Raw genomic sequence first — 12,927 nt, 5'->3', positions numbered from 1 at the left:
TTGCAGATTTGTTCTTTACACCATTAAATTTTCTTTGTTGCAAAAGTATGGAGCTCTTTCTATTTACAGGTTTATTTTTTCAAAAATGTTACCTATGCATAGTTTTTGTTTTCCCTTAAACCAGCCCTAAAAGAACAGGGCTTTCTATGCAAATTTGTTAGGCGTGTTTATTACCTTCTTTAGAGTTTTGTGATTCACCTCTCACAAAAAAGGAATTCCTCTATAGAATGTTAGCAAGTATTTAATTAGCACTTTTAAAATTCCTTCTTACAGATCTTAAAGTTTAAATGACTTCCAAGCTGTGATTTTTTTCTATTCCTCAAGAAAGTCTTCCTGTTTGCCTGAGTTGAGGAAAATCTGTAATTACCACATTAGTTCATCCTAACAAAAAATATTTATTGTTGCACTTGTGAAAAATAGAATATGATAAACATGAAGAATAGCAAGCCATAATTACGTTTTCATAAATCTACACTCACTCACAACTTGCAGTTTTCCCTGCTTCTGTTAGAGAGTTTCATGTAATTTGCTTTTGGGCCTCTCTATGGACAAATGTTATTCCAAATTTTGGTAATTGTGTCACATAACTCTTTTGTGTTTTATTTTAGATATGGTGGAAAGGAGAACAAGATCAAAGATGCTTTATTTTATTCCAAAACAGTTGAGCCATAGAAACAGTATAGGCACACTGTTGAATAAAGACCTTAGATGTTTTAGAAATTTTTAACCTAAGAAAATTTTAATCTTGGAAATGTAGGCCTCACACAAACCAACAAAAAGGTTATTTTTCATCACTCCATCAAATAAAATAACCATTTCAACTTGCCTTAGCCACTGTAGACAATGTGTTTGGTTATTGTGACCTAATATGTCAGTGTAGTCATATACATTGCTCTATACTACCTTAAAACTAGTCATATTCTAAACAACAAACTTACAAAATTCCAAGTTTTTTTTTTTTTTCATTTTCTAAAACAAAGATCCTGAGTTTGGAAGAGTTGTACAGAATACGTCTCATTGGTGTTTCCTTAAGATGGAGGTGCCTGTTGGACATGGTACTCATCACGAGGGACAGAGATTTCCACAAAGTTTCATGAGCTCAGAGATAGCCTGCTCTATGTAGTGAGTTCCAGGCCAGCCAGGGTAACATAGTGAGACTCTGACTCAAAAACCAGTTTTGCCATTTAAACATTGAACTGTGATCTGCTGCAGCACTGCATTTACTGTACAAAGTGAAACACACACACACATGTGCAAGCACACAAAACACACACCTCTACTTAACATACATATTAAATGTGTAACTTTTTGTGATCTGGTAATTAGCCTCTATGGCCTTTTAGAGCTGAGTCACGTCTAATAATGATAGTAAATAAAGTACTTATTCACTTTGCTTACCTAAACTGAGTATTTCTCAAGCCCATTTTGCAAACCTGCATTTTGAAATAGCATAAGCCAAAATAAAATCATGGGACATCACCACTAAAGTCCCACCTTCCACATGCTTTATTAAGTTTGAACTGTGAAGTTACTCATCTTTTGTCATACATTGTAAACTGGTGGTTCCACTGTCCATACAATCCTTAATTAAGTGTGTATCATGGTACTCATGCACGTGACAAAGCATGCCGTGCAAAGACAAGTGTCTTCGATTTGTTCATTGCACAGTATCTGGTACACAGTAGGTGCTGAATAAATACTTTTTGAATGAAGAAGGAAAGCTTAAACATTTCTATTCAGATGAACTGTTTTATACGTGGCGAATATTACCCATATAATTCCTTTCTCACTCAATACTAAGAGTACCAAGAGTTTTGATACTACTGAACTTTTAAATGATTAAAATGTGGAAAGGTCATCGGTGTCTTTTACATATATACTTTTACTTATATATCTCTGTGTTTTATGACATGTGATGGATTTGATATGTATATATACATATATATACACATACATACATAAATATATATTCCCACATATAGAAAGATATATACATTCTGATAGTGTCTTAATTAAGCCTAGCATTCTTTTAGATAAGTTAACAAGCTAGTTTAAACTTTCCCCCTGTAAATTGAGTCATGTTCTTCTATCATCTAGACATGTTTTAAAAATATGATATACCTCATCTTTATCCCAGTTAGATCCTGAGAATGAAACGAGTCTTTCTTTCTCCTTTCTTCAGTAATAGAAGCGCACACTTAGTGCAAACATCTCTGGTCAGCAAAGACTGACAAGCTGTTTAATTTGTCAACAGTGCACTCTCCTTCTTTCATTTAATTATTATGATGCTGGGGATGGAGAGATGGCTTAGCGGTTTAAAGCCTTACAGCTCTTGTCAGAGGACTGTGGTCCAGTTTGCTCCCAGCACCTACACCAGGCAGCTCAAAAATGCCCTTAACTTCAGCCCCAAAGGATTGAACATCTTCTGACGTCCCTAGGCAGTCACATAAACTGATTCATATACATAAATAAAATAGCAAAAATAAATCTTTAAAAAGAGTTACTATACCATTGATACACAATGGTCTGGATGATTTAAGCATGTGTATACTTAATAAAGAATCAGTTATATTTGGAACCTATTACTTTAGTTACCATAATTCAAGACAGCATACATGGGTCTGTGTTGGCTCTACCCTTTGAAAGATGCACAGGTGACAATAATTTAGTCAGCTCATTTCCCCTAATTCTCTAAAACAGTCTATGGACATTGTAGAGCATGGTGTCTGCTGAGCCCATATCATCCACTAAAACTGTTTCAATGCAGAATGCTATAGTGCATCCTCCTCTGGGAGGAAAACCCCAGCCAACTGGCAGTAGGATGAGAAGGAATTTTTGACCAACAAATCTGTAGCAAATACAGGCCTGCTGTTAATCATGTTCAGGGTGAAGTTGTTTTACACAGTCCTTACCTCTTCTGATCTTTTTCCACCAACAGGACAAACACTTAACTCAGATTGATTGTTCAACTATAAGGCAACATAGAATGGAGACCTCTATCAGCTAGGTCTTCTTTCTGAGTTTCTCCCTTAGATCTCATCTGTTGCCTTTTAGACAGTGCTTTATTCATTGTGCCCTTCAGGTTAAGCACCAATAAAATCACACGCCAATTATACACACAATCACATCCATTCAGTAAACCCTACAAACTTGCCATTGGACCTTAGTTCCTTGAATTTGTAGAAGCAAATTCTACAAAATAGAAAATTTTGATTCATCATATTTTCTAGAGGAAAAAGATATTTATGGAATGAAATATACCTTCCATACTCACTTTTTAAATATGTTGTGGTGATAAGTATGAACCACTACATCTAGCTCAAGATTTTATTTTCAAGCAAATATTTCTACATGATATTTTCATAAGATATCTATATGACACTCTTTTTTTGTAGGTCAGATATTTCAAGGAAAGTAGACATTTTAGAAATTATTTTAATTATGTATAAGTATGTGGGTATCTGCATGTGGGTCTGTGCGCATGCATGTAGGTGCCTATGGAGGCCAAAGGAGTGTGGTTCCCCAGATCTGGAGTTGAAGATGGCTATGAACCCTCTGATCTGGTGTCTGGGAACCTAATTCATCGCCTCCAGAAGAGCAGCAAATGCTTTTAACTGTTGAGCCGTCTCTCTAGATGTTTTTAATAGAAAGCAAATATGTTACACAGGAAGAATATCTTAGATACTCTTTAAAATGAGTACTCAGAACCTGAATATGTCTGGCCCATGGGAAGTGGCACTATTAGGAGGTGAGACCTTGTTGGAATGGATGTGGCCTTCTTGGAGGAAGTGTGTCACTGTGTAGTTGGACTTTGAGGTCTCCTAGTCTCAAGCTCCAAACAATGTGGAAGAGAGCCCCCACCCGAGGCTGCCTGTGGAAGAAAGACCCTCCTGGCTGCCTTCAAATCAAAATGTGGACGTCTCAGCTCCTTCTCCAGCACCGTGCCTTCCTGGATGTTGTCATGATGATAATGGACTGAACCTCAGAAACTATAAACCAGACCCAATTAAATGTTGTCTTCTATACAAGTTACCATGGTCATGTTGTTCCTCTATAACAATGGAACCCCTATTCAAATGCAAACTGAGCTTCAGTAGATGTAGTGGCTTGCCCAAGAGATTAAATTTCGAGAATAAATTTAGAAAGTGCCAATGAGCTGGTCTACCTGTGAGGACCAAGGTTCACTGGTTGCCAGAGGCATTGAGAAGATCGTACTTCTCCTTTTCGTGTTCACCAGTTGCACAAAAGCCTACTGGACTTTTGTATTCATAAAATTCCCAGAATGCTACAGAGAAGCCAGCAACTATGCTGAGGGTTCTTAACCTCCCCTCCTACCATTCAGAACCTGCACCTACACTTGAGAATGGAAGTCTATGCTATTGTCAAACAGTAACACGATGAGCACTCACAAAGCTGCGTATCTAAACAGTACTGGGGGATTTGAAAAACAAAAACAAAAGAAAACAATGGAAGCTCTTCAACAGTTGAACCCCGCATGGGTCATGGCTGCAGAATGGTTAGATCGCTTGGCTTGTGATTCTCCTTTAAGGGGCCAATGATAACCGTTCCTGGACTAAGAAATCTATTTGCTTGGTGTGTGATCAGAGACATCTGCCACCTGCAGTGTGCAAGTAGGGAAAGGTATTATATATTGATGATCTCAAGTTCTTCAGTTTATCATAACCTCCTTGTACACAAGATCACCTTGTACAAGCTCCAGTCCTTCAAGTGGCAAAACAAGAATCCTCTGTCAGAGCTTAAGTTACCTTGAATGCTTAAGAGAAGGCTCAGCCTCTGGCTGCCCCAGCCAGCCTACTTACAGTAGTACTTTTCTTCCACCTATCAATATTTTAGGACAATTGTGCCACCAAAGACTGGCTTAACCGAAAGCCACAGCGACGTTAAAACAAATGACAAGAGAAGAATAAACAGAAGTGTGACGTTTGTCTATTTCTCATCAATGCAGTTACGTAGGTATTCTCATTCTTAAGCCTTCTAGTTGGTTCTCAGACAGATTTGAATATTGAGAGGAAGGCTAGGCCGGGTTTTACTTCTTGTCTGTGGTTCCTTGGTCCTTCGAACGCACCCTGGCAATTGAAAATAAAGTAAGTTCACGTGACATATCAAGGGTTGCAGCATACTGTTTCTTTTCATGTGTGATTGGATATATATTTTTTTGTGCTACAAACCCCGATATTTTTTATCTTGTTGCCTGCCATAACAGAAAACAAATTATGTTCGGTTTACCGAAGTGCTGCTTATTAATTTTTTAAAAACAAGTACTGTATCCAGGGCTCTCACTCACCACCCTTGCTGCATTCTGTGGGATCTAGGCTTTGCCACCTTTTGCTATCTCATTTTGAATACTGGAGGAGGATTTATATTTTTTTCCTGAACAATAGATTTTAATTAAGAAGATTTATTAAAGACAGTTTTCATTCCTCTGATTACATTTCCAGCTCCAGAGACATCTGCATTTCAAAAATGTACCACATAGTTTCATAAATATTCCATAATTCCCCCCAGAGCTTTGTGCTATCCCAGTTCCCCCCCCCCCAATCCCTTAACATCCTGAGTTCCATCCATGTGTACCCTTCAGAATTAGACATTTCTTAACACAGGTATAAGACTGTGTTGGAAAGATGATTCAAAGCATCCCTGTTCTTTGTGCATCAAGATTTCTAAAAAGAACAAAGGCAAATTAAGCTCAGTAACAGACGCTTAACAAAAGATCCAGCTATCTTGCAGGCATACTTAGGGTGGCAGGGTAAACAGCTGGGCAGAGTCTGCTTTGGAGTTTAAATCATTGTTATTTTAATAGAGTAGAAAATTCATTTAGATAGTAGTGTCTGATAGGTACCCAATTAAAGCCCCCTTTTGTCTGTTAATGTAGTTTTAGAATTTTTACTTTTTGAAACACAGTTTTGCCAGAGAGTTTTTGAAAATAGCAGCCTTATATTTTTTTAAATGGGTGCCATGAGTGATAGTCAGTCATTTATTGCAGCTCTTAGGCATTTTAAATAAAAGTATGAGCCAATGTGCTAACCTGCTGCAGGCTCAAAAAATAAAATGCACCCAAGTTATGTGACCAGGTTTACCTACCATAGATAGATAGATGATAGATAGATAGATAGATAGAGGTAGAGGTAGAGATAGAGATAGAGATAGAGATAGAGATAGAGATAGAGATAGAGATAGAGATAGAGATAGAGATAGAGATAGAGATAGAGATGTGGAGTTCTCTATATAAAATTACATCTGATCTCCATTCCATACACCAGCATCTCCATTGAGAAGCTGGTGATATTTCTCACTCTGGTTTTGACTTATTGCTCACAAAAAGATTCTTAGTCATTTTTGGTCTTGCTTTGAGACAGGGTCTTGAACTTGAGGCAATCCTCCTGCCTCAGCCTACAGAGTACTGATGCTATGGCTGTGTATGTTGGTTAAGTATTTTTATGGGGGGGAAAAAAGCAGTTCATACTCTATTCACTCTGCTGATCACTGCAGTGTTTCCTCTCCTAAATTATATTGGTCTCCTGCAATCCTCCACCTCACTCCGCTTGAATTCACTCTGTATCTCGATGCTTTGCTGAAACGATGCCATTGTGGGTCGACACAGTGAATGCTGCCTCTCACCAAGGTTCATGCTATGTGCTAGGCTCTACTCTAAGCAGTATTTACTAAGTATTAACTAGTTTGTTCCAAAATATCAGTAGTGGGAGAGGAACTATTGTACCCCAGAAAACTGAAGCCAGGTTTGGTTTAACTAGTATCAAGCCTCCCTGCGTTAAATGAGGCTTAACTAGTATCAAGCCTCCCTGCTAACCCCAGTGGTCTGGGTTAGCACTAGCCTAGGTCAATTTCAGAGGCTCTCTAGGGTTTCCATGCCCCTCCAGAAGGATTCACTCAAATCTCTGGATGCTGGGGTAGATAAATACCAATGAAAAAAAATCCTGTTTCTCTCTTCTTAAACATTTCAGGGTAAACTGAAGGGCAGACAAGCTTGAAGCAACTGAAGTTGTCAAAGAAGCACAGCCCTAACAGGGGGCCCAAGGACACTCCGTGAGGTCAGAGATCTTAACATCTGGAGCCAAAGAATCTGCCAGAACATGGAAAGGAATTGGCAAGATACCGGCAGCAAAAGAGCGCACAAGAGTTTGCTGCCTTCTGTCCTGCCTAGTTGATCTCACTGGCTCTCCACCCTGCCCAATCTGTTCTGAGAATGCTTAAAGGATGAAAGTTCCTCTTCGGGTAGGTCAATACTGGTTGGATCCAAGATGGATGCCCAGATGACCTGTTTCACTCCATTTCCCTGCTGAGTGAAAACGTTTTTCCTTCAAGGCATTACAGTGGACAACTGCTGTGCAACTTTTCCAAGGAGCCATGAAAAGACGATGTGCATAAATGCCTCAAAAATCTTACCCTTTCCAGAAAAGATATTGCCCTTCCTTTTCTCCCATTTTAGAAACCTTGCCATTCCCAAAGGTTAAGAAGTTGATTTGAGAGCTGATCTCTGACTTCCATTCAATAATAGAACTCCCCTTCACAGATCACTTGGTGGCTGGTCCCCTGTCAGTTTTATCCTGTGAGGAAACAAGGACTGGAAGCAAAGTTAGGCATGGCATTAGTTCTACAGCATCTCAGAAGCTTCAACAGTGTGCACAGGAGGTCAAAGCCAGCCTCACCTACATAAGTGAGATTCTGTCACCAACCAACCAACCAACAAACCAACCAACCAACCAACCAACCATAGAAGGCTTTTCCTGGAGGGTTTTGCTCTTGTTTTTGCTTACTCTTTCTTTCCGTATGTATGTATGTATGTATGTATGTATGTATGTATGTATGTATGTATATATATATGTATGTATCTATTTATTTTGAGATAGCACCTGCTAGCTTGGTCCTTGCTATATATAGTCCAGGTCAGTCTCACATTTCTGGTCCTCTTGTCTCAGCTGAGATTACAGAAATGTGAGCCACTTCACCTGACTTTTGCAACCTCTTCTCTGTTGGTCATTGTCTGTAGGAAAAGGCTCATCCTGTAGCCTTGGCTGGCCTTGAACTCATGATCCTACTGCCTTAGCCTCTGGAGTTTTGGGACTAAGGGCTTCCAGTACCATGCTTGCTACCCAGCACACAGGGTGTCCCCCCTTTAAAGGAAGCATCCCCCTGAGAAGAATTTGAAAAAATTACTCTTAATATCAAAAAGGGGAACAAAAGCTCAACTTGTCTCCCCAGAGATTTTTCAAGACAAGCTAATAGCCTGTAACAGCAAACGCATGTCTGGTTTTTACTGTAGCCACCACAGCCACCCCTCCGCCCGGGAAGCCATGACATTAATGTTAAGGTTAGTTATGCTCTAACTCAGTGGGAGGGAGACTACCCTTCAAAACACATCCCTTCCAGAAAAAGCTTTCCTTACTTCTGTAATTACCCCCTTGCTTGTTCTCTACAGGGGACAAAGGCTTAGAGGGTTCAGAGGTCATCATTGACCCCAGGGCATGTCATTGGTTCCCCAAAGAGTCCTGGAGCTGATCTCACTTCCCAACACGGTGCACTGACTGAATCTTGAGCACTGTAGATCTTCCATGTCTATCCATTTCTAAATAGAATCCCTCTTCCCCTTTGCATCCGGCTCCATGGAAGCAACAAGTGCGCTCACTTCCCTGTCACTGCTCCACTTAAAGTTCTCTTCTCAGGAAAACAAAGGTGCAGGCAACACTGTGTTCATAAAAGTTACCTAGCATCATTTGCAATTGTATGTATTAGTACCTAGAAATATACATATATATATATATATATTTTAAAAAAAGATTAACTGTTTAGTTATAGATTTCATACATAATCTGACCATTAGAAAGCTTTTTAGTGAAAGATGAGGAGCGGGCTGGCCTACAGTTGCTCTCAGTAGAAAGAACTGTCATTCAAAAGCAATTTTCCTTTGAGTAATATCCTTATTCTTTCTTTTTTTTTCAGAGCAACTAAAGCAACCCACAAATTCAATTTCCTTTCCAGCCAGTAACTTAAGTTACGATGGCAATTGATTTACTTAGAAAATATAGATTTGCTGCCTTCCTTTCAGACTCATGAAATCAAAATATACAAGATCTCTGGATCCCTGTTTTATGTTTTATGTTTTAAACACCTTTCCTGGTACCTGTAACACTACGGGCATAGCTCTTCCTCACCTGAGACCACTGAAGCATCAACACTTCTCCTCAAGGGCTGACCAGCAGCGAGACCTCAGATATTAATTTCTGTGTCTGTAAACTGGCACAATTGCTATAAATAATCTCTCAGACCTTCCCTGAGAGTACACGGCTCTGAGTCAGGCTGAGAACGGGATCCCTTCCATCTGAATATATGGTACAAGCACTTCACAGATTTTAGGATACTTCTGCTTTATATCACACCTGAGCCCATTAGTTTTGAAAGTGCAAGGGCAAGCAAGCTTTATTTTGGTCTTTCTCTGATGAAAACAGTCTAGGGAGCTGGGGATGTGGCACAACAGTAGGGCACTTGCCTGGAATGTCTCGGGGCCCTGGGTTCAGTCTCTAGCACTTCAGAAGCAGCAAGAAAACAAAACCGGAACACAGGAACAAACTAAGAGAAAGCCCAACTTTGATTCATGAAAAAAGAAGCGAGATTTCTCTAAGGTGAAATGTGAAGCGCCTCAAGAATTGAGCACCACAGTTTCAGAGGGCAGCGGCTCCCACGCTTGTAAGTGTTTTTACCTGACTATCATCAAGGCAGTATATAAAACCAATACGATAAAAACAGCTTTATTTTTCTATTGTGTGTTTCCTAGAAGAAACTTTCCTTGATCAACGACCCTCCTTTGTTGTGGGCCTCCTGCAACCTACGCCATCTTGGTCTCCGCCTTGGTGTGGGCCTCACTGAATCACACTTTTTTTTCCCCAGTTGTTTTCATTGCCACAGAACCAACATGAGTGTGCGTGCGGCTCGGCCTCAGTCAGCGCTTCCATTAAGCTGGCTGGTGCAGAGTTCCAGACTTATAATGGCTATTAATGGACTGAATGATAATGGGGTTGAATTTCGTGATGCTTTTTTTTTGTTTCCTGAGACACGGCCTCACTATGTAGCTTGGGTTCTCCTTGAATGCCTGCCGAAACCCCTTACCTCCAGCTCCGGAGTGCTGGTATTACAACCGGGAGCCAGTCGAATTGTTCCCTTATGGGACACGGAAGTTCATAATACGTTCATTTTCCTTCACCATTAGAGACTGTGGACAATTTTTTTTACTTTTGCCCCCTTTCTTTTTCTTTTCTCTGGGAGTAGATATCAGCAAAAGCTAACATTTGAAATCAAAAGTTGCTGTGTGACAGATCAAAGAAATGAAATTCACAGTATCCAATGTTTAGCAATTTGTCTAGGCTCCGCCCCACAGTTACCTGGCAACAGCAGGTTTGCCTGACTCACTGAATAGGGGCTGCTCTCTGCTCTCCTCTCTTGCCTTCTTGCTCCTGCTCCCCATCTCTCGCCATTCCCCTCCCCCTCTCTCCATGAGCACATGCACATGGCTGGCCTGTACTCTCCTCTCTCTCTCTCTCTCTCTCTCTCTCTCTCTCTCTCTCTCTCTCTCTCTCTCTCTCTCTCTCTCTCTCTCTGTCTCTACTACCCTTTAACTCCCCTTCCCATGCCCTAAATAAGCTATTCTGTACTGGCTGGCTGGTCCCTCAGGGACATGGTGGTGGGGGCAGGGATGCCTCAGTATGGGCCTGCAGAGGGACCCCATCACCTATGCCTGACTGCACACCCTCCAAACATATTCTCTATTTTTATAAAACACATCACCCAAACCGCCTCAACCAATAATCAGGTAAAATATGCATACTCCTTTTCCCTTCCTTCCTTCCTTCCTTCCTTCCTTCCTTCCTTCCTTCCTTCCTTCCTTCCTTCCTTCCTTCTGTCTGTCTTTCCTTTTTTTTTTAGGACTACTCTGTAGCCCTGGCTGCCTTTCTGGAACTCTCTCTGCAGATCAGGCTAGCTTCTAATTCAGAGACTGGCATGCTTCTGCTTCTTGAGTGAGTTCTGCAATTACTGGCATGTGCCACCACTAGTTTTTATTCTTACAGTGTCAGTGCTATGGAACAAGACGTCCGGTCACCTTAACAGCTTAACAGCAGGGCAGAGAAATAAGGAATCCTCCAGTTAGCACTGGTTGGTCACAATGCCTCTTTGGCAGAACTAATTCTATAATAACATTGACTTTCCCAAAGTAGTTATGTAGGTTTCTTAATATTGTGGCTTTGGACTCATTAGAGTGTGCTTTTATGGTATAAATGTCATCGAATATTTTAGTCTTAAAATATTAGACTAGGTATACATCCAAGATAATTGAAGACAGCTATAAGGTTGACCTGAAATTTAGCAAACCAAAATAGGTAATTTTGTTTAAGACAGTCATTGGCACAGAGGATGGGATATCTTTTTAAAACTTCTATTTACTTATTTTTTTCATAATTTCATAAGCACATACACACATGTACACACATGTGTGCTCACACACACATGTGCTCACACGCTTACACACACATACACACACATACACACACAGAGGCATTAGATAATACCCCCCCCCATACACTGTCCTCTTGTCTCCTTCCTCTTCCTCTCCCACTGGACTAATTTTTCATCTCAATAAGACCCCCTCCCCACCTCCCCCAGATTTCCACATTTGGTTGTTGCTGCTTTGCTTTGTTTAGCTTTTCATTGGTCATTTCATTGGATGCTGAAAAAGCATTTGACAAAATTCAGCATCCTTTCATGCTTAAAGTCTTGGAAAGAACAGGATTCAAGGCCCATACCTAAACATAGTAAAAGCAATATACAGCAAACCGGTAGCCAGCATCAAACTAAATGGAGAGAAACTTGAAGCAATTCCACTGAAATCAGGGACTAGACAGGGCTTCCCCCTTTCTCCTTATCTTTTCAATATTGTACTTGAGGTACTAGCTTGGGCAATTAGACAACATAAGGAGGTCAAAGGAATACAAATTGGAAAGGAAGAAGTCAAACTATCATTATTTGCAGATTGTATGATATTCTACCTAAGTGACCCAAAGAACTCCACTAGAGAACTCCTACAGCTGATAAACAACTTCAGCAAAGTGGCAGGTTATAACATCAACTCAAGCAAATCAGTAGCCTTTTTCTATACTCAAAGGATAAGCAGGCTGAGAAAGAAATTAGGGAAATGACACCCTTCAAAATAGCCACAAACAGTATAAAGTACCTTGGGGTGACTCTTACCAATCATGTGAAAGATCTGTATGACAAGAACTTCAAGACTCTGAAGAAGGAAGTGGAAGAAGACCTCACAAAATGGAAAAACCTCCCATGCTCATGGATCAGCAGGATTAATATAGTTAAAATGGTCATTTTGCCAAAAGCAATATACAGATTCAATATGATACCCATCAAAATCCCAACTCAATTCTTCACAGAGTTAGAAAGAGCAATCCTCAAATTCATCTGGAATAACAAAAAACCCAGGATAGCTAAAACTATTCTCAACAATAAAAGAAATTCTGGGGGTATCAGTATACCTGACCTCAAGCAATACTATATAGAGCAATAGTGTTAAAAACTGCATGGTATTGGTACAGTGACAGGCAGGCGGATCAATGGAACAGGATTGAAGATGCAGAAATGAACCCACACACCTATGGCCACTTGATTCTCGACAAAGGTGCTGAAAACATCCAATGGAAAAAAGACAGCCTTTTCAACAAATGGTGCTGGTTCAACTGGAGGTCAGCATGCAGAAGAATGCGAATTGATCCATCCTTGTCTCCTTGTACTAAGCTCAACTCCAAATGGATCAAGGACCTCCACATAAAGCCAGACACTCTGAAGCTAATAGAAAAGAAACTGGGGAAGACCCTTGAGGACATTGGTACA

The sequence above is a fragment of the Apodemus sylvaticus genome, chromosome 3 (genome assembly GCF_947179515.1).
Source record: "Apodemus sylvaticus chromosome 3, mApoSyl1.1, whole genome shotgun sequence".
Taxonomy (NCBI): Eukaryota; Metazoa; Chordata; class Mammalia; order Rodentia; family Muridae; genus Apodemus; species Apodemus sylvaticus.
This window is presented reverse-complemented; position numbering follows the sequence as displayed.